The sequence below is a fragment of the Magallana gigas genome, chromosome 4 (assembly GCF_963853765.1).
Source record: "Magallana gigas chromosome 4, xbMagGiga1.1, whole genome shotgun sequence".
Classification (NCBI taxonomy): Eukaryota; Metazoa; Mollusca; class Bivalvia; order Ostreida; family Ostreidae; genus Magallana; species Magallana gigas.
Window position 1 is genome coordinate 160417 of NC_088856.1, and position 24007 is coordinate 184423.

The following is a 24007-nucleotide window of genomic DNA, read 5'->3' on the forward strand; positions in this document are numbered from 1 at the left end:
ACAAGACGTTTTCGTCAAAAACGTGTCCTATATTTTGACCCCAGCTAGCTTCCGTACTCGGAATTTCCGGACAATGATTTTCCTCGTGAGGCTAGACGTTCATGTCCTCTATTATTCCTGAAAATTTCAGCTTTCTATCTTTGCTCGTTTTTGAGGAGATACGTGGACAAGAACTTTTTAAAAAATGACAAAATGGCGGATAAGTCCGAACCGGAAGTGATTTTTACAAAATAAAAAAAAGCGTATCAAGTTTATATAATAATAGATCGATGCTGAAAATTTGACCAAAATTGGACCACCCTTCTCCGAGAAATCTTCTGCACAAAAATTGTAAAGAAAAGAAAAAGAAAAAAAAAAACCTGAAAAAGAAACATTACAATAATAGAAGGGTCTTCCGCTGAAGACGGAAGACCCTAAAAACCTGAAAAAGAAACATTACAATAATAGAAGGGTCTTCCGCTGAAGACGGAAGACCCTAACTAGATACGATCTCGTTACGAGTAACGAGTAGGTCTTCCGTTCAATTTTTTAAACGATTCGATTAAAATATCAATGAAATTTCAGAATTCTCCCTCAACCACCTCCTTTTAGATAATGTATACGATTGTCAATATCCTTAATATCTCTAATTACGTCATCAATGGGTTTGGAAATGAGTTTTACAGACTGATATTGCTGCGATCAACAACTTTGTTTTTATAATGCATTACAAAATCTTGATCATTTTTAACGTATGAGTAATAGAGTTAAGGAGTCTATTGGCCCCTAATTTAAGGGGCCAGCCCCTTTTTCTTGATTTTATACGAAAGGTCTGATGAATACTAACATTTTTTGTTCTTACATCCATCTAAAATTGATGATCACTTTTGAGATACAAATGATTAAATATTTTAGGGGCCAGCCCTCTAGATCCTTAATGGGGACAGAAATTCGTGCTTTGATAAGTAGAATCAATTTAAATCATTTAATCAAACATTTTCTCTTCTTTGATGTCTATCAAAATATGTATACTTCTCTAGTTATTTTTTGTAAAGTTTAAGTACTTTGGCCCCTAAAAATCCCTAATTACGTAATAAATGGGCGTGGCAATGATTTTTTCAAATAGATATTGGTACGATCAACAAGTTTGCTTCTATAATGCATTACAAAATCTTTATCGTTTTTAAGTTATTTGTAATAGAGTTAACGAGTGCCTTGGCCCCTAAAAAAAAGGGGCCAGCCCCTTTTTCTTGATTTCTTTGAAAAGGTCTTAAGAATACTAACAATTTTTGTTCTTACACCAATGTAAAATTGTTGATCATTTTTGAGATACAAATGATTGAATATTTTAGGGGCCAGCCCTCTAGATCCTTAATGGGGACAGAAATTCGTGTTTTGATAAGTGGAATTAATTTAAATCATTTATTCAAACATTTTCTCTTCTATGATGTCTAACAAAATATGTATACTTCTCTAGTTTTTTTTTGTCAAAGTTTAAGTACTTTGGCCCCTAAAAATCCCTAATTACGTAATAAATGGGCGTGGCAATGATTTTTGCAAATAGATATTGGTACGATCAACAACTTTGCTTCTATAATGCATTATAAAATCTTTATCGTTTTAAAGTTATTTGTAATAGAGTTAACGAGTGCCTTGGCCCCTAAAAAAAGGGGCCAGCCCCTTTTTCTTGATTTTGTTGAAAAGAACTTTTGATTATCTACCACTTTTGTTATATATATCTTAACAAAATATCAATTGATAAAAAGATACAGATCAAAACGTTTGAAAATTTTGAATGAAAATTCGTGCTCAATTTTCGTGCCAAGGCGAGCTCCAAGAGATGGCGCCACTGGCGTAAAACAAAATAATAGTGCACAACTTCAGACTATAGACTACCGATCCTGAAAATTTCATAGTCATATCTTTGATAGTTTCTGAGATCAGCTCTGCACAAAATAGGTCGTAAAAAACTACAAAATGGTCGATAAATCGGTACCGGAAGTGACGACAACAAAAATTTCAAAAACATATAAAATTCAGATGATGACTCATCATCTGTGAAAAAATGTTGAAAATCGGTCGAATAGTTTTCGAGAAATCGCGTGCACAAAATTTGGAAAAAAAAATAATAATAACTAGATACGACCTCGTTACGAGTAACGAGTAGGTCTTCCGTCTGATTTTTTTTTTTGAGATAAAATGATACCATGAGATATCGATACAATTTCAAAATTACCCCCCCCCCCCCCAAAAAAAAAAAAAAAAAAAATTGAAGATAAAGAATAAAAACCCTAATTACGTCAGACATGGGCCTGACGATGACTCTTTCAAACCGATAATGTAGAGATCAACAACTTTGATTTTTATAATGCATAACAAAATATTTATCGTTTTCAAGTTATTCGTAATAGAATTTACGAGTCTCTTGGTCCCTAATTAAAGGGGCTAGCCCCTTTTTCTTGATTTTATTGGATAGAACTTTTGATTGTCTACTACTTTTGTTCTATATGTCTTGTCAAAATATCAACTGATAAAAAGATACTGATCAAAACATATGGAAATTTTGATTCGAAATCTATACCCCATTTTTGTGCCTAAGCGAGCTCCAAGGAATAGCGCCACTGGTGCAAAACAACTAAATAGTGCACAACTTCAAACCATGCTCTACCTATCCTGAAAATTTCAAAGTCATATCTCTTATAGTTTCTGAGATCAACTCTGCACAAAATTGGTCGTAAAAATTACAAAATCGACCGTAAATCCGGACCGGAAGTGACGACGACAATAAATTCAAAAACATATAAAATTCAGATCATTTCCCATCATCTGTGAAAAAATTGTTCGGATCGGTTGAGTAGTTTTCGAGAAATCGCGTGCACAAAATTTGGAGAAAAAAAAATAATAATAAACAGTACGAAAACAATAAGGTCTTCCGTTGGAAACGGAAGACCTTAATAACAAGACACGATCTCGTTGCGAGCAACGAGGAGGTCTTCCGTCCGATTTTTAGAACAGGAAATGACCTTGTCTTTTATCTTCATCAACGAAACATATCAGGAAATGCAGATGTGATCTAAAAGAGCGATGGATGAAGGATTATACACCTGTAGGATCCTTAATTTTAAGGACCAGTCCCATTTTATTTCATATTAAATAAGAGGTCTATTGACTTAATAACAGGTCTAATATCCTGTAATAAAAAGAAACCGAAGAAAAAAAAGAGGGCCTTCCTTTGTAAACGGAAGACCCTAATAACAATAAGAATAGAAGGGTCTTCCGCTGAAGACGGAAGACCCTAATAATAAAAGACTGTATTTGTCTAAATCTTAATTGAAGAGTGTTTTTCAACTTGTACTACAGTCCAACAACCCTTTTATGTTGTTTATTTTAGTTAGAAAATTAAATAAAAAACAGAGAAAGAAATAGAGAGAAAGAACAAATCTTGGCTCCGGCGAGATTAGAACACACAGCCTTTGCAGGTGTCTCAAAACATGGCTGACGCGAAATAATTCCCGAATTTGTGTTTGAATTTGGGGCGTTTTCGCCCGGGAGAAGAGCTGAGTTTTTGTATGAGATGAAAAACAAAGTGTAAGATGTCTGACTATTTAGGTTTGGTAACAGTGCGAGGTCATTTGAAATATTGACGCGTGTTTTTGTCTGGAGGGGGGTGAAAAGACCCGAGCTTGATTTTCGTCGTAAATAAATCGAAAATAGAATTTTGAGGTGTGGATCTCGGATTCGTGTAACAACTATTAGGGGAAGTCCTAAAACAATGACTGATGCATTTTACCCATGTATTTCAGTGTTGAGAATTTTTGTTCGTGTCATTTACTATTATGTTTGACTGTTTTATTTCAGCAGGATTGATAGAATCTTTATAAATGTAGAAATAACGAAATCAGTAACACGTAAATTTATTCGGTAAAAATTTGATGCAGTAATTTCCACAGTTCTAACATTCATAAGTAGTTCACACGCTATTGTAGATTCAGACTAAACGGAAAAAAAGAAATATACATGCAACAGAAATATTACGTGGCTGCACAGGGGCCAAGCCCATTTCAACATTAATTTCAATGAAACCATACATAAAGAAAGAGGTCGAACTCTGACCCAGATAGAAAACTACCAGCTCGCTTCAAAATTCTAAAAAATCAATTAATCTTTAAAACACTCGCAACGTGCATGTATTTTTCATAAAAGTAATGTCTGAGATACACTCCTGCCGAATTTTAAGTTGATGGGTCTTACAATAGGGGAAATATACGCATTATTCTCTCGAAGTCGCCAGTTTATTTTTACTCGGACATTTACCGGTCCAGAGCTCACGATGGGATTTTGCCTATGACAACAGCAGTATTGCAACAAGTCGAGACACATTTGCAATAATCTTTTAAAATCTTACTTCAAACGCAATTTATGGATTTACTTTTTACTTTTAAAGTTTTCAGAATTAAAATATATAAAATGCCATAACATTTACATGCTAAACAGTACATATGTATGATGAGAGAGAGAGAGAGAGAGAGAGAGAGAGAGAGAGAGAGAGAGAGAGAGAGAGAGAGAGAGAGAGAGAGAGAGAGAGATTAATCAGAAATCGATTTGATCAGAGACATAAATAACATTTACGTCTCTGATTTGATAAAGAAATTTATAATTGTTTTATCTGCTTTTTTATATGTATTATATTTCTTTTTGTCTCAAGTTTTTCTTTGCCGACAATAACTGCATAATAAAAAATTCTGGTAAATCAGCAAATAAAATAACCTACATCATTAGAAATATAGTATGATTATTTATTCCCCATTTTCCCGAATCCAAACGATACCCAAGTGTTATGTCTAAATGACCAATGTTAATCATTCAGTTGATAATAAAAATCGGTTTTTTTTTTAATCCCAGACAGTCAATAGATTTGTTATTAAATCATTGAACAGTGAATTTCAAAAAATAACATCCGTAGACAATATTCCGTAACTAGTAAAAAATACGCTTTTACTTTTTTTGACGTCAAATGTACATTAGCCTCTAGCCTCATTACTCCATGTTACCTGTAGTAGATCTTTTAGAGAGAGAGAGAGAGAGAGAGAGAGAGAGAGAGAGAGAGAGAGAGAGATATTTTAGTGTTCAGGAATTCAATATAAACGCAACATTTGTCAATAAACGCATGTATACATGCATACATGTACGTATCTAAATGTTTGAATAAATACAAAACAACCTTTCTTTTTAAGCCATGTGAAATACTAAAAACGTTGGTGCATTGCTAAATGTTGTGTGTATACAATCATTGAAATGGCGGCATTTCTTAGATGCCGGCAAAGCGATCCAGTGAACTCTAATGCGGTCGAACTGCAGGGGTGCTTCGGCGGCATGTCTTTGATGCCGGCAATGCGACAATCGTCCGAATTTAGCGAGCAGTTGACAGAAAAGAGCTCTATATTTGTACTGAAAAAAAAAGCCGCTATTATTTTTATTTATGACAAAAAGAAAACGGAAAACATTCAAATCCATCATTATAAAGATAAAATCGTTAAACAAAACACAGTTAAGCAAGAACAAATAATCGGAACTCGGGGACTGAACCCGGGTCGCCTGGACACAAGTCCACCACTCTAACTACTGAGCTACGCGGACTCTCGCTTCAGAACTTTGGAGCCCAAAATCTCGAGAATGCATGGATCGATTTTAAAACAGATTTCATATTCAGAGGTTTTTAGAGTGTCTCTATCGAATAGTAACATAAAAAAAATTCAAGTTCAAAAAATTGAAAAATTAAGGTTTTTCATTTCCTTCCGCTGACGACCGGAAGTGACGGCAGACGTTCGGATATGCGTAGTACACTGCGGCCGTTCACTCTCTACGATCTCTGAAAATTTGAAAGTTCTATCTTAAATACTTTTGGAGAAAACTCGTGAACAAGCAAAAACATAAAATCTTTAATATCTCGGGACCGGAAGTGACGACCAAAAAAATCCCACGTACTTTTCTTACAAATGTTGTCATAAACAAGATCTGAAAGTTTTATCAAAATCGACTGAAGCGTTTTCGAGAAAACGTGGGAGAAAAAAAAAAGAATAATAATAATAGAGGAAAAGAAACAAAGCAAAAACAATAAGGTCTTCCGTTTCCAACGGAAGACCTTAATAATAGAGGAAAAGAAACAAAGCAAAAACAATAAGGTCTTCCGTTTCCAACGGAAGACCTTAATAATAGAGGAAAAGAAACAAAGCAAAAACAGTAAGGTCTTCCGTTTCCAACGGAAGACCTTAATAACTAGACACGATCTCGTTGCGAGCAACGAGGAGGTCTTCCGTGTGATTTTTTTAAGGTTATATGACCTTGACTTTGATATTTGACCCTTTATCTCCTTATTGGGGCAACAAAAAAAAAATGATGGTTGAATTTTATTAGGAACATCATTCTCAGCATTTTATTCTATATTGATTTTCAAAATAATGTTTTTTAAAATATTTGTTCTGTTTGAGGTATGTTATCAAAGTTTGGTACTTCTGGCCCCTTAAAACCCATTAAAACCCCTTAATACGGAACACATAATAAAATAATTATAATATGTTGTTAAATAAATGTGAGATGAACATTTTTGCTTCCTAAACATAAAACAAAACATTTTTCAGTAAAGTGCTATGGAAGAAAGACTTTAGAGCCCTTTTGGTCCCTAAATTGAAGGGCCAGCCCCTTTTTCTTGGCATCATACGAAAGTTCTTTTGATATTAAACATATTTTGTTCAACAAGTAATTAGAAATTCTTTGCCGTTTTTGAGCTATCTGGGATATGACGTTTTAGGGGCCGACCCCTAATCTCCTTATTGGGGCCAGATAACGAAAATTTTATGATTGAATATTGTTTAAAACATCATTCTAAACATCTTTTATTCTATATTGCTTTCCAAAATATTTGTCCTTTTTGAGATATATTCGATCGAAGTTTTGGACTTTTGGCCCCTTAAAACCCCTAATTACGTAACGCATAATAAAAAATTTATAATGTATAGTTTTATTAGTAAAAGATGAACATTTTTGCTTCTTAAACATATGACAAAATATTTCTCAGTAAAGTGCTATGGAAGACAGACTTTAGAACCCTTTTGGCCCCTAAATTGAGGGGCCAGCCCCTTTTCCTTGGCATCATACGAAAGTTCTTTTGATATTAAACATATTTTGTACAACAAGTGTTTAGAAATTCTTTGCCGTTTTTGATCTATCTGGGATATCATATTTAAGGGGCCGACCCCTAATCTCCTTATTGGGGCCAGATAACGAAACTTTTATGATTGAATATTGTTTAAAACATCATTCTAAGCATCTTTTATTCTATATTGCTTTTCAAAATATTTGTCCTTTTTGAGATATATTCGATCGAAATTTTGCACTTTTGGCCCCTTAAAACCCCTAATTACGTAACGCATAATAAAATAATTATAATGTATAGTTTTATTAGTGAAAGATAAACATTTTTGCTTCTTCAACATATTACAAAACATTTCTCAGTAAAGTGCTATAGAAGAAAGACTTTAGAGCCCTTTTGGCCCCTAAATTGAAGGGCCAGCCCCTTTTTCTTGGCATCATACGAAAGTTCTTTTGATATCAAACATATTTTGTTGAACAAGTGTTTAGAAATTCTTTGCCGTTTAAGAGCTATCTGGTAAAGGACATTTTAGGGGCCGACCCCTAATCTCCTTATTGGGGCCAGATAACGAAAATTTTATGATTGAATATTGTTTAAAACATCATTCTAAGCATCTTTTATTCTATATTGCTTTTCAAAATATTTGTCCTTTTTGAGATATATTCGATCGAAGTTTTGGATTTTTGGCCCCTTAAAACCCCTAATTACATAACGCATAATAAAAAATTTATAATGTATAGTTTTATTAGTAAAAGATGAACATTTTTGCTTCTTAAACATATTACAAAATATTTCTCAGTAAAGTGCTATGTGAGAAAGACTTTAGAGCCCTTTTGGCCCCTTATTTTAGGGACCAGCCCCTTTTTCTTGTTATCAAACGGAAGATCCTGTAAATATAAATTTTTTTTGCTCTATATGTTATGGTAAAATATTTTCAGGAAAGGAGATAAAGAACGAAAACCATTAAAAATTACGTTGTTTTTTCAAACTCGATTTTCGGGTCCAGGCGAGCTTCAACGCCTTTGAAGCCAGACAACCACAAATGCCTTTAAACACATCTACAATCTTTTGTCTACAATCCCTGAAAATTTAAATTCAATATCTTTTTTCGTTTAGGAGGAGATAGCAGGACAAAATGACCCTCTAAAAATCACTAAAACGTCAATATCTCCCGAACGGAAATGACGTCATTAAAATAAAAAATTATATATAAGGTTTTTATCAATATCTACAAGATCAGAAATTTTCATGAAAATCGGTCAAGTCGTTTTCAAAAAATCGCTTGTACAAAAAAGCGTAAGAAAAAAAAAAAATAAAAGGGAAAAAGAAACAAAGCAATAACAATAAGGTCTTCCGTTGGAAACGGAAGACCTTAACTAGATACGATCTCGTTGCGAGCAACGAGGAGGTCTTCCTTCCGATTTTTAGAAGAAAATATGACATCATCGACTTTGATTTTCGACAACAAATCATGATATGGAAAAAGGAATGAAGTACTAATGGTTTATTGCATCGCTTTTTATAAGTTCTATTACATTGCTTTTTTAAATGCTTGCATTTCCTCCAATTAAGATTGAAAAGATTACTTTTGCTTACATTTTGGTCCCTGAAAACCTGAATTGGGTAACGCAAGAGAAAATCATTATATTGTTGGGATAAAGAAACGTATTATACCTAATCTAGCATTAATAACCTTTCACAAAATGGCTCTCATTAAAGGGCTATAGATGAAAATTTTTAAAGCCTTTTGATCCCTTAATTTCAGGTGCCAGCCCCTTTTTCTTGAAATCAAATGAAAGGACATTTAATTCTGAAAACATTTTGTCAACAAGTGTTTAAAAATTCGTTACCGTTCTGGAGAAATATAAGAAAGAGGGTTTTAGGGGCCGATCCTTTATCTCCTTATAGGGGGCGTTTAACAAAATTTTGAAGGTTGCATATTGTTAAAAACATTAATTTGAACAACTTTTCTTCTGTATTGCATTACAAAATATTTTTCCTTTCTGAGATATGGGTGATTGAAATTTTGGACTTTTGGCCCCTAAAAACCTTTAATTACGTAATACATGACAAATTCATTACATTGTTTAAATACATAACTGTGAGATAAACATATTTGCTTCTATAACCTATCATAGAATATCTCTCAGTAAAAAACTACAGATTAAAGACTTTAGAGCCCTTTGGACCCATTATTTGAGGGGCCAGCCCCTTGTTCTTGATATTAAATAAAAGGTCATTTAATTCTAAACAAATATTGTTCAACAAGTGTTTAGAAATTCGTTACCATTCTGGAGATATATGAGAAAAAGGGTTGTAGGGGCCGATCCTTTATCTCCTTATAAGGGCCGTTTAACAAAATTTTGAAGGTTGCATATTGTTTAAAACATTAATTTGAACAACTTTTCTTCTGTATTGCATTTAAAAATAGTTTTCCTTTCTGAGATATGGGTGATCGAAATTTTGGAATTTTGGCCCCTAAAAACCCTTAATTACGTAATACATGACAAAATCATTACATTGCTTGAATACATAACAGTAGGATAAACACATTTGCTTCTATAACATTTCACAAAATATCTCTCAGTAAAGGGCTACAGAATAAAGACTTTAGAGCCCTTTGGTCCCCTAATTTGAGGGGCCAGCCCCTTTTTCTTGATATTAAATGAAAGGTTATTTAATTCTTATAAATTTTGTTCAACAAGTGTTTAGAAATTCGTTACCATTCTGGAGATATATGAGAAAGAAGGTTTTAGGGGCCGATCCCTTATCTCCCTAAAGGGGCCGTTTAACATAATTTTGAAGGTTGCATATTGTTAAAAACATTAATTTGAACAACTTTTCTTCTGTATTGCATTACAAAATATTTTTCCTTTCTGAGATATGGGTGATCGAACATTTGGACTTTTGGCCCCAAAAAACCCTTAATTACGTAATACATGACAAAATCATTACATTGCTTGGATACATAACTGTTAGATAAACATATTTGCTTCTATAACCTATCACAAAATATCTCTCAGTAAAGGGCTACAGATTAAAGACTTTAGAGCCCTTTAGTCCCCTAATTTGAGGGGTCAGCCCCTTTTTCTTGATTTCAAAGAAAAGGTCTTGCAAATAGAAATTTTTTTTTACATTACATGTCTTAACAAAATATTTTTCAGAAAAAAGATAATTAAAGAAAACCAGAAAAAATCACGACTTTTTTTCATCTCAATTTTCGGGTCCAGGCGAGCTTCGGCGCCATTCAAGACAGATCAAAATCAAAATAAAATTACAAATCTACAATCTTTTGTCTACTATCCCTGAAAGTTTGAACTCGATATCTTTTATAGTTTAGGAGAACGTAGAGGGACAAGTGACCCCTCTAAAAATTGCTAAAACGTCAATTTCTCATAAACGGAAGTGACGTCATCAATAAAATCAAAAACCTATAAGGTTTAGATCATTATCGATCAGTTCTAAAAGTTTCATGAAAATCGGTCGAGCCGTTTTTTAGAAATCGCGTGCACAAAATTTGTAAGAAAAAAAATTAAAATAATAATAATAATAGGGAAAAAGAAACCGAAGAATAACAATAAGGTCTTCCGTTGGAAACGGAAGACCTTAATAATAGGGAAAAAGAAACAAAGCAATAACAATAAGGTCTTCCGTTGGAAACGGAAGACCTTAACTAGACACGATCTCGTTGCGAGCAACGAGGAGGTCTTCCGTTCGATTTTTAGAATGAAATATGACATCATCGACTTTGATTTTCGACAACAAAACATGTTTTGGAAAAAGGAGTGGAGAACTTATGCTTTATTGTATTGCTTTTTATAAGTTCTCTTGCTTTTTTAAATACTTGCGTTTCTTTCAATTAAGATAGCAAAGACCAAACTTGTTTACCTCTGGTCCCTAAAAACCCTGATTGGGTAACGCAAGAGGAAATCATTATATTGTTAGGATATATAAACGTATTATACCTAATCTAACTTTAATAACCTTTCACAAAATGGCTCTCATGAAAGGGCTATAGATAAAAGATTTTAGAGCTCTTTGATCCACTAATTTAAGGGGCAGGTCCCTTTTTCTTGGATTCAAATGAAGGACATTTAATTCTGAACACATTTTTTCAACAAGTGTTTAGAAATTCGTTACCGTTCTGGAGATATATGAGAAAGAAGGTTTTAGGGGCCGATCCCCTATCTGCCTATAGGGGCCGTTTAACGAAATTTTGAAGGTTGCATTTTGTTGAGAACATCATTTTGAACAACTTTTCTTCTGTATTGCATTACAAAATATATTTCCTTTCTGAGATATGGGTGATCAAAATTTTGGGGTTTTGGCCCCTAAAATCCCTTAATTACGTAACACATGATAAAATCATTACATTGCTTGAATACATAACTATAAGATAAACACATTTGCTTCTATAACATTTCACAAAATATCTCTCAGTAAAGAGCTACAGATTAAAGACTTTAGAGCCCTTTGGTCCCCTAATTTAAGGGGCCAGCCCCTTTTTCCTGATATCAAATAAAAAGTCATTTAATTCTACACAAATTTTGTTCAACAAGTGCTTAGAAATTCGTTACCGTTCTAGAGATATATGAGAAAGAAGGTTTTAGGGGCCGGTCCCTTATCTCCTTTTAGGGGGCGTTTAACGAAATTTTGACGGTTGCATTTTGTTAAGAACATCATTTTGAACAACTTTTCTTCTGTACTGCATTACAAAATATTTTTCCTTTCTGAGATATGGGTGATCGAAATTTTGGACTTTTGGCCCCTAAAAACCCTTAATTACGTAACACATCATAAATTCATTATATTGCTTGAATACATAACTGTGAGATTAACATATTTGCTTCTATAATCTATAACAAAATATCCCTCGGTAAAGAGTTATGGGTAAAAGACTTTAGAGCCCTTTAGGTCCCTTATATTAGGGGCCAGCCCCTTTTTCTTGGTATCAAATGAAAGGCCATTTGATTATAAAGACATTTTGTTCAACAAGTGTTCAGAAATTCGTTACCATTCTTGAGATATCTGAGAAAGAATGTTTTAGGGGCCGGTCCCTTATCTCCTTATTGGGGCCACTGAACCAAATTTTTGAGGTTGCATGGTGTTAAGTTCATCATTTTGAGCATCTTTTCTTTTATACTGCATTTCAAAATAGTTTTCCGTTTTGAGATATAGGTGGTCAAAGTTTTGGACTTCTGACCCCTAAAAATCCCTAATCACGTAACATATGAGAAATTCATTATTTTGCTCGGCTTCATATCTGTAAGATAAACATATTTGCTTATATAATTTATTACAAAATATCCCTCGGTAAAGAGTTATGGGTAAAAGACTTTAGAGCCCTCTAGGTCCCTTATTTGAGGGGCCAGCCCCTTTTTCTTGATATCCGCAGAAAGGTCTTGTAAATATAAATTTTTTTTACATTACATGTTGTAACAAAATATTTTCCAGAAAAGAGATAAAGAGAGAAAAGCACAAAAATTCACGATGCTTTTTTAATGTCAATTTTCGAGCCATAGCGAGCTTTGGCGCCAGTAGTGCTAAACATACAAAACAACAATCATGCAAAACTTCAATCTTTCCTTTACCTACCGTAAATATTTGAGCTTAATATCTCTTATAGTTTAGGAGAACAACAGAAGACAAAATACCCATATAAAAATTAGAAAAATCTCAATATCTCAAAAACGAATATGACGTCATCAATACAAAAAATTTCCAATCAAGATTAGACCACTATCTATCACATCCTAAAATTTGATTGAGATCGGCCGAGCCGTTTCTGAGAAATCGCGTGCACAAAAAAAGGAAGAAAAAAAATTATAATAACTAGAGCAAAGCTCGTTGCAAAGCAACGAGTGGGTCTCCCGTTAATGTCGGAAGTAAAGCTGGAAGTTCCTGTAAGAAGCAGAGCTCTTAAACCAATAACAAGAGAAAATAAAATAAAAAGATGAAAAAATCGAATTATTCCTGGTACGACTTAACAAAATCCGAATGATTTTTAGTACGACTTAACAAAAACCTTCATGATTTTAAGAACAACTTAACAAAAAAATCCGAATGTGTTTAAGTACGACTTAACAATTATTTTTGGTACGAGTTAATTTTACTATTAACATTACGCTATTTTTTAAACCAAGGACGCGGAAACAAAATTTCCGGAAAAATCAATTTTTAAACCCCGATATCTCTGTAATGCATCGTCCGATTTTAAAACGGCTTTCAGTGTTAGAGTCAGCTTAATAAGCTGTACAAAACACATATTCTTTTTTGATTTGATCAGAAAATTCATTTTTTCGAAAAATTTGTTTCACTTCCGGTTTCGACCGGAAGTGACAGATTTTCATTTCGAGCCTTATTACAGATGTAAATTGACCAAATCATAACCATTCAAAATTTCAAGCCTCTATCTTAAAGCGTTTTTGAGAAAAGTCCGGGACAAAATGACTTTTTGAAATTTTTAAAAATGACGTCACGTCAAAACGGATGTGATGTTCTCTTTAAAACTTTATCATTTTTGAGGGACGCCAACTTGCAAAAATCTCTGAAAATTTCATCAAAATCGGTTTAAAACCTTTTGAGTTATGAGGCAAAAAAGGAGTCAGAAGAAAAGAAAAAGAATAATAATAATAACTAGACACGATCTCGTTGCGAGCAACGAGGAGGTCTTCCGTGCGATTTTTAGAATGAAATATGACATCATCGACTTTGATTTTCGACAACAAAACATGTTTTGGAAAAAGGAGTGGAGAACTTATGCTTTATTGTATTGCTTTTTATAAGTTCTCTTGCTTTTTTAAATACTTGCGTTTCTTTCAATTAAGATAGCAAAGACCAAACTTGTTTACCTCTGGTCCCTAAAAACCCTGATTGGGTAACGCAAGAGGAAATCATTATATTGTTAGGATATATAAACGTATTATACCTAATCTAACTTTAATAACCTTTCACAAAATGGCTCTCATTAAAGGGCTATAGATAAAAGATTTTAGAACTCTTTGATCCACTAATTTAAGGGGCAGGTCCCTTTTTCTTGGATTCAAATGAAGGACATTTAATTCTGAACACATTTTTTTCAACAAGTGTTTAGAAATTCGTTTTTAGGTTTTAGGGGCCGATCCCCTATCTCCCTATAGGGGCCATTTAACGAAATTTTGAAGGTTGCATTTTGTTGAGAACATCATTTTGAACAACTTTTCTTCTGTATTGCATTACAAAATATATTTCCTTTCTGAGATATGGGTGATCAAAATTTTGGGGTTTTGGCCCCTAAAAACCCTTAATTACGTAACACATGATAAAATCATTATATTGCTTGAATACATAACTATAAGATAAACACATTTGCTTCTATAACATTTCACAAAATATCTCTCAGTAAAGAGCTACAGATTAAAGACTTTAGAGCCCTTTGGTCCCCTAATTTAAGGGGCCAGCCCCTTTTTCCTGATATCAAATAAAAGGTCATTTAATTCTACACAAATTTTGTTCAACAAGTGCTTAGAAATTCGTCACCGTTCTAGAGATATATGAGAAAGAAGGTTTTAGGGGCCGGTCCCTTATCTCCATTTAGGGGGCGTTTAACGAAATTTTGACGGTTGCATTTTGTTAAGAACATCATTTTGAACAACTTTTCTTCTGTACTGCATTACAAAATATTTTTCCTTTCTGAGATATGGGTGATCGAAATTTTGGACTTTTGGCCCCTAAAAACCTTTAATTACGTAACACATCATAAATTCATTATATTGCTTGAATACATAACTGTGAGATTAACATATTTGCTTCTATAATCTATAACAAAATATCCCTCGGTAAAGAGTAATGGGTAAAAGACTTTAGAGCCCTTTAGGTCCCTTATATTAGGGGCCAGCCCTTTTTTCTTGGTATCAAATGAAAGGTCATTTGATTATAAAGACATTTTGTTCAACAACTGTTCAGAAATTCGTTACCATTCTTGAGATATCTGAGACAGAATGTTTTAGGGGCCGGTCCCTTATCTCCTTTTTGGGGCCGCTGAACCAAATTTTTTAGGTTGCATGTTGTTAAGTACATCATTTTGAGCATCTTTTCTTTTATACTGCATTTCAAAATATTTTTCCTTTTTGAGATATAGGTGATCAAAGTTTTGGACTTTTGACCCCTAAAAACCCCTAATTACGTAACATATGAGAAAATCGTTATACTGCTTGGCTTCATAATTATAAGATAAACATATTTGCTTCTATAATTTATTACAAAATATCTCTCGGTAAAGAGTTATAGGTAAAAGACTTTAGAGCCTTCTAGGTCCCTAATTTGAGGGGCCAGCCCCTTTTTCTTGATATCAGCAGAAAGTTCTTGTAAAAATAAACTTTTTTTACATTACATGTTTTAACAAAATATTTTCCAGAAAAGAGATAAAGAGAGAAAAGCACAAAAATTCACGACGCTTTTTAAATGTCAATTTTCGAGCCATAGCGAGCTTTGGCGCCAGTAGTGCTAAACATACAAAACAACAATCATGCAAAACTTCAATCTTTCCTTTACCAACCGTAGAAATTTGAGCTCAATATCTCTTATAGTTTAGGAGAACGACAGAAGACAAAATACCCATATAAAAATTAGAAAAATCTCAAAATCTCAAAAACGGATGTGACGTCATCAATGCAAAAAAAATTTAATCAGGTTCAGACCAATATCTATCATATCTGAAACTTTCATTGAGATCGGCCGAGCCGTTTCTGAGAAATCGCGTGCACAAAAATAGGAAGAAAAAAAATAATAATAATAAGAAGAAGAAAAGGGAAAAAGAAACAAAGCAATAACAATAAGGTCTTCCGTTGGAAACGGAAGACCTTAATAACTAGAGCAAAGCTCGTTGCAAAGCAACGAGTGGGTCTTCCGTTAATGTCGCAAGTAAAGCTGGAAGTTCCTGTAAGAAGAAGAGCTCTTAAACCAATAACAAGAGTAACAAAAATAAAAAGATGAAAAAATCGAATTATTCCTGGTACGACTTAACAAAGTCCGAATGATTTTAAGTACGACTTAACAAAAACTTTTCTGATTTCAAGAACGACTTAACAAAAAAAATCCGAATGTGTTCAAGTACGACTTAACAATTATTTTTGGAACGAGTTAATTTCACTTTGAGCATAACGCTATTTTTTAAACCAAGGACACGGAATCAAAATTTCCGGAAAAATCAATTTTTAAACCCCGATATCTTTGTAATGCATCGTCCGATTCAAAAACGGATTTCAGTTTTGAACTCAGCATGAACATTTCTGTAAGATACGCACGTAAAATTTTTAAAATTGAAAAACATGAAAATTCAAAAAAATTGGTTTTGCTTCCGGTTTCGACCGGAAGTGTCCGAATTGAGTTTCCAGCCTTATGTCATAAACAAAACGATAGTTCTACCTTCTCTGTAAATCTCATAGCTTTATCTTAAATCAAAAATAAGAAAAGCTCCGGACAAAATCACTTTTTAAAACGTGAAAAACGTCATTATCTGACGAAATTGATGACGTCATCAAATAATTTTTTCATATCATAGAGATCTTTAAGATACACATTGAACCTGTAAATTTCAAAACAATCGATGCAAGCGTTTTGGAAATATTTGAGTTGGAAAAAAAATAAAAAGAATAATAATAATAAGAATAAGAAAAAAAAGAAACCGTAGAAAAACAAAAGGGTCTTCCGTTGGAAACGGAAGACCCTAAAAAGAAACAATAGAATAACAAGAGGGTCTTCCGTTGGAAACGGAAGACCCTAATAATAGGGAAAAAGAAACCGAAGAATAACAAGAAGGTCTTCCGTTGGAAACGGAAGACCTTAATAATAGGGAAAAAGAAACCGAAGAATAACAAGAAGGTCTTCCGTTGGAAACGGAAGACCTTAATAATAGGGAAAAAGAAACCTAAGAAAAACAATAAGGTCTTCCGTTGGAAACGGAAGACCTTAATAATAATAATAGGGAAAAAGAAACCGAACGAAAACAATAAGGTCTTCCGTTGGAAACGGAAGACCTTAATAATAAGAAACAGTACGAAAACTATAAGGTCTTCCGTTGGAAACGGAAGACCTTAAATATTTATTATTGAATATTATAACAAAAACAATCTCGTTTCAAGAATGTTTGTGTCCAAAACAAAAAGCTAGGAAAGAACAATAAGAACATTCCTATAAATATGTTGATCGCGGATCGGGCCATATGCTGAATCTTTAAAATGTATTAACGATCGCGAAAATGTCTCGTCGCGCTAACGAAACTTCACAAAAAGCTCTTTCACGCTACCCAACCTGGCGTGCGCCTGTCAAAAGTTGCTAACATGACGGCGTGTTGCGTTAGAGCGACACTGTGTGGTGCAAACCTGTGTTGGCGCAACCCTGTGTTTTGCGAAGCTCCGTAAGCGCATTGGTATGCAATTTGTGGGCCAAGTTGAGTTAGAGCGACGATGATCTTTGGCAAACTTGTGTAAGGGGAACGATGTGTTTTGTGGAAGTTCTGTTTGTGATAACGTAAGTACTTCAAAGGTTAGTGTTCTACATTAATATGGTAACACAACAGTTTTACAGGCGACCATACGTTGTGTGAATTTGTGTTAACGCGTTCGACAACATGTTATATGAAGTAGTGTAAACGCAATGGTGCGTTGCATAAAGAATATTGTGATGGCGTGACGGCGCGGTGGCACGTTAGGTGAATGTGTGTTAACGTAATGACAGGTTTTGCCAGGTTTAGGAAAGTTGTTAGTATGGCGACGTGTGGTGCGGTGTGTTAACGTAGAAGGACGGTGTTTTTATGTTAAAGTGCGACGTCGAGTATGAAAGTGTCAAGTGTGTTATTAGGACGACTTCAGCTGCTTTTTACAATATTGCAAATGGTTCTGTCCGGACGCCATACTACAACTTAGCACAACACGCTTTCGCGTGTTAATACAACGTCATACCCAACGAAGCGCTGTGTAAAATTGCTTAAGCGCCGCATACGGAATATTGTCAATCTGCGTGTTAATTTCCCCCAACATACACGTATGCACGCTGCAAACTCAAATTGCCAACATATGCACGCTGCAAACTCAAATGGCCATATTCAAATACCATTATTTTATTTAATTTTTCGACATTTTAGAACAGGTAGCAAAATGAAATTGGTTCTGTTGTTGATTGTTGTCGTCTACCTGACCCACGTGACCTGTGACGATCCGTCCTGTTTCTACGTCTGCTGTAACCCTTCCTGCTCAGTCAAATGTATACTGTGCTGTAACCAAGGAAGGAATGGGGTAAATCAGGTAATCCGGATGAAATTATCATAAATATGCCTATCTCGACATTTCTGTCTTTGCACAAACAAAATCCGTTCACATCTATACTTATGAATTAAGACATGTTGCCAATAAACTACGAAATGTATGTACCATAGTAATTGCTTACACCTTTAGTATTTTATCACATGTGAGTTGATGTCCGTAAGCTATACTTGAATTTTACATAATAAGTATTTATTGAGAAATAAATTAAAAACCTACTTTCATATTCGATAAACCAGCTCGAAATAACAACAAGTAGTCCTTTTAAAGGAATGATCGGCATGAAATACCATTGGTCAACTCTGTCAATATAATATACGCTACATGCAGTAAAATATATATAACACCGTTTTAATGATTTCCGAAATGGCAAGGCATGAATGATCTTTAAACTTAGTAGGCGAATCATACTTCCGACTAAAATTTACGCATATGTGAAAAAAACGTAATTTGAATATTTATGTATGTAACCCTATAAATGTTTTATTTTCAGGGTAAAATGATAAGAGTAACGTATAGATTTAAATAAGGTTGCCATTGCCTAGTAAAATAGTGCAAGGCGCAATGCGTGCGCAAATAGTTAAATTTGCCGGATGCCTCATATGGACACAACTGTGATCACCGTTCGAAGCCGATCACAAAAATTAGAGTAAGGTAGTGGACACGCTTTGGCGAATCCAAGTCAATGGGTATTTGCATCAACATATATGTTTGCAATTAAATAATATTGAATGATTACGTAAAAAGTATATTTACTGGACCTATTTAGGGTATACAAAGAAATTAAGATACGACAAAGAAAATAAGATGAGCCAATTCGTTTCTTGAATGCACATGGATAGAACTTTCCAGAACGGGGTAACCAAGAACGCGGGTTGACTAATCAAAGTCATAGCGGAAAGTGTAGGGCGAGGTAATAATCGGGCAGTTATCTTGGATCTGACAACTTTAGTTTAAGATATTTATACTTATTTAGCGTTTTTAGATTTAAAATATTTTTATACCACTGCAGATTAGTAGTAAACCATATACTAGTACATTAATTTATGAAACATAAACAAATCGTATTAACGACTCTTCGTCTGTATAAATAGATGATGCATGTGTATATAACGAGGAATTTGAATCGGGTCGGGTAAGGTTACAGTCTTTTATCGGAAATTCTTTTTTGAGACAGTGATAATACTTATAATGAAATTTGGTTTAAAGACATAAAGAACAAGATTTAGAAAAGAGAAACGATGCACTGTACAGCCACTCAATGGTTTGAAATAAAATGGAAAAGTTTGCAGTTTTTTCCCATGCAGTCAGCTGCAACAAAAAGAATAGATGCCATATAAATGAAGCATTGTAACAGTGTCATATTTTAAAATGTTTCAAGTGTTAATTCCCGCGCTTGTGCGGGATATTATCTAGTATTATAAAAAATAATAATAATCGTATTCTAACTTCCCTTTTACTGAGTATCTTGGCAGGAGAGTTCCATTTAGTAATTATTCGATATGCATATTTTGATTTATAAGTCGTTGAAGGTTTAAACATTATTCGCTCACTTCAAAACTTCACTCAAAAACTTGTACGTGTAAAAAAAAAATCACTAGTTCGGCCCTCAACTCAACATTTAGTTATATCGACGACGTATTATCAATCAACAATTGGTACTTTCATACCTACGTCGACTCAATATATCCCAGTGAACTTGAAATAAAAGATACCACAGAGTCTGAGTCATCTGTTTCATATTTGGATATTTTACTGGAAATGAATATTGATGGTAACAACAAAACTTTATGATAAGCGTGATGACTTCATTTTTTTCTATAATCAACTTTCCGTACTATACTTATGTAGCAATATACCTTCATCACCTGTATATGGTGTTTTTGTCTTTAAGTTAATTTGATACGCAAGGGCATGTTCTTCGTATTAACAGTTTCTATGGCGAGGCAAGCTGTTGACAAACAAGTTGATAAAACAGGACTATCAACAGTCTAGTTTGAAGTCATCTTTTCGTAAGTTCTATGGTCGATACAACGACCTTGTCAGCAAATATAATCTTCCACTGGGTCGCATGCTGACTGACGTTTTTCATACCAATTGTTAGACCATTATTAATCACCTAATTGTCTACAGAATTTTCCCTTTTTCCCGATTACGACAAAGAGCACACGGCGGGTGTGACCGGTCAGCAGAGGAAGCCCACTCCTCCTAGGCACCTGATCGAACCTCTATCTTTTTAGAGGTCCGTGTTGCTCTGCTCTGAATTTGTTTTCGCTTTATGGATTTTTGAGATGGTTGACAGTTTTTTATTGTAATTTTTCATTAAATAAAAATCTAAAGTTTTCGCATTTAAACCTCACTTCTATCTCGTCTGGTTGAAGTGACATATAGTTTTAATACGCCCAGTCGTCATACTTAAACGTCACATCACTACAGATGACCTCCATAATTTTCTAGCTTATAATGAATCAGTTTAAGCAAGCTTTCCAATAGTTGATCCAAAATACTTTGATTCAGCGGCAGTTGGGGATGTTTTTAGGAATCAGACTCCATACATCATTTTAACGCATCTTTCATTAAAAACAAAATGAAGTAATTTTTGTGAATAATTAAGTACGATTCAGAAGGCAACATGTTACTTCTACTATCAAATCTGACACGTTCATGACACGTTCATGGCGGTCTGTTCCAGGTTCCAATATGCAACACTTTTTGGCAAGTACATGTATATTCATGATTAATTTTTTTTATTACAAACTTCGCCTTTTATTTCTTTTAATCTTTGCCTCATTATTTATTTCTCATCTACTAAAAAAGACAAACATTATCTTTTGAAACAACAGTAATGCTCATCTATTCTCGCAGATACACATACGAAATGACTTATTTGGAGACAACATGCTTTACGCAGGCATCATGGCAATTTAAATTTTTTTAACAATAAAGTCAAAATAATTATTCATTAATCAAATAAAGTATCAGAAATAAAAACAGTTTACATAAATCAGTAATAAATTTATATAATAAACACAGAATCCAAAAACCAAACATTGAATTTCAAACGATATCCATTAAAAGTTTGGACAACCTATAAGCTTTATTAATTCCTCAATTGTTATTTCAAGTGTTCCGTATGTATATTAATTGCTAAACTCGTTTTTTTTTAAAGAAAAGACAGATTCCACACAAACGTGGTCTGTATTATCCACTTGGGCGCCTGTAAAGTGCGAAACGAAATCGAAACGAAACGAAACGAAACTAAACCAATCGAAACGAAACGAAATCAAACGAAACAAAACCAAAAATAGAAACGAAACGAAACGGAATTTAAACAAAACTTATATCATTTTTGACTACATAAAAGTGAAAATAAATTCATTGAAATAAATTTTTGAACCATAAAATATAACTACCTGTATGTTTCAGATTGCCGCTGTAAATTTTTAAGCCGATTATCCGAAATTTGCAAAAATTATATAATTGTGTAAATAAGTGATGTACATTCCTATACCTTTTAACGTTTCTAATTTGTTTCATTAAATGATATTCAGACGTTTAGAGAGAGAGAGAGAGAGAGAGAGAGAGAGAGAGAGAGAGAGAGAGAGAGATGCCTTAAAACTTATCGGCGACATCACATAGCAAAGTATATACGCAAGTTTTGGGAGAGAGAGAAAGAAAGAGAGAGGTAGAGATATGATGATGATACTAAAGGGGAATATGTATGCCTGACAATACATTAAATTATATAGCTTTTTAACACATCATGTGACAACATTTTCCAGTCAAATGTTTTCATCGATCAAGTGAGTAAGGATATAAAACGTCACACAAGTTTACATCAGGTAAACAATTATTTAAGGGAAGACCAATTAAGTTTTTTACTGTAGCCTTAGCAACTTTTGCCACTGCCTTCCAGACTAGCTGGCGATTCTCTGTCTGTCAGTCTTTGTTAACTTTCACATATGAGATATCAGCTGTGAAAATGAAATGTATCTCATCTGCATGGTATATTCATAGAGCTTGGCATCTTAAATAAACACACTAAAAATATTCACTTAGATGTGGAATTGGAAAATTACACTAATTTAAGTTCGATATTTTTTTTCATAAATACCAATATACCAAACAAGAAATATTGCAGGTAAATGGTAACTACCTTTTCCAGTATTTTCATCATATAAAATAAATATGCATTGCATGGCCTCTAAGACAACATATTAATGAAATAAAATGTTGGCATCCTTTAATTATGTGGATTCAAAATGTTCAAATTATGATTACACACAATAAGGTAGGCCCACAATGGGTGCTGATTTTTTAACTGATATACGTCTTAGGAAATGTATGATTTTTTTTATCTTAAATGAGCTAATACTGTTCACATATGTGCAAAAACTATAGGAAATAATATACCGGTGTTATATATAATTAATATATCACAATATATTTTCACCCCTACCCCTTTATAGAATATTGAGTTTTATGTCAGAAAATTATCATGGTACTTAACTTTGCTAAATATTAAATTTTACTGTTCTTAATTATTTAAGGACACACGAGACGTTCCTCAATTTTATATAATTTTCCTTGATAAATTATTCCTTATTTATTAACATTTAAACCTGTTAATTCCCAAAAATTCAAGGTTTATTACCAGGCTATTTTTAGAGCTATAATATTTAGAATTTTCCTTAAAATAGCATGCAAAATCCATTTGAATGCTTATAAATAAAGTCATAGTATATATTTTCAATTGAACACTCTATATCTAAATTAAAAAGTATCATATAACAGAAAAATATAATTATGGATTACTTGGTGGAAATCTTCACATTGTGGAGATAGGAAAAAATAGAAAATAATGAAAGATAGGTCGCGTCTGACCGTAACGTATGTTAAGTCAATGTAGTTCGCCATTGTTGCTCAGGTGAGCGATGTGGCCCATGGGCCTCTTGTTGTATCAACATGTCTGTACTGTCTTCCTTTAATGCGCTGATTTTCTTAAACAAAGGTTAGTTCTAGAATTTCATGTTTTTTCTTCACCAAGTGAATTTTACATGTACTAGTTTCGTTTCTTCTCATTGAGTGTTTGCTCTATTCTTTCCTGTTCTTCTCTCCACTTTTACATAACATTTAACTTCTTTTTCCTTTATTTCCACATTACCAACTGGTTTGGTCTCTATTCATGTTGTAGAGCCTAGTTAGAAGACAGAAACCACTCTTACCATTTTCTGAAGAAGATGATGTTCCCGCTGTCTTTAAAGTCAAATAAATATTACTTAACCTTAACAAAAGCTATAAATGTAAATTATTTTTTTTTGCATTTCAATGTGAAACGTTATCATGTTGTAAAATCTGAAATTACCGGGTGGCAGAAAATAAAATGTATTAAATGAATTTGGTTCTCTTGCTTATGTTATAGATAGTGCTAAATCCTATCAACATAAATCAATCGAAATGACTGAATTGAATAAACAAACAATTACTTTAAAAAACCGACATATAGTGAAGGAAATGTGACGGCTGAAGTATTTCATAGATAATGCATAAAGACCAATACTTGGAAACGTAAAGATCT

The 24007-nt window shown here is 33.5% G+C and overlaps 1 long non-coding RNA gene across 1 annotated transcript in view; it reads left to right on the forward strand.

Moving 5' to 3' along the window:
- Nucleotides 1-23798, forward strand: part of LOC136274304 (uncharacterized) — a 44338-nt gene extending 20540 nt beyond the window's left edge. The window contains exons 2-3 of the long non-coding RNA XR_010712576.1: nt 18252-18411; nt 23624-23798. This is a non-coding gene — a long non-coding RNA (uncharacterized lncRNA). The remainder of the gene's footprint in view (nt 1-18251; nt 18412-23623) is intronic.
- The last annotated feature ends 209 nt before the right edge of the window (nt 23799-24007 follow it).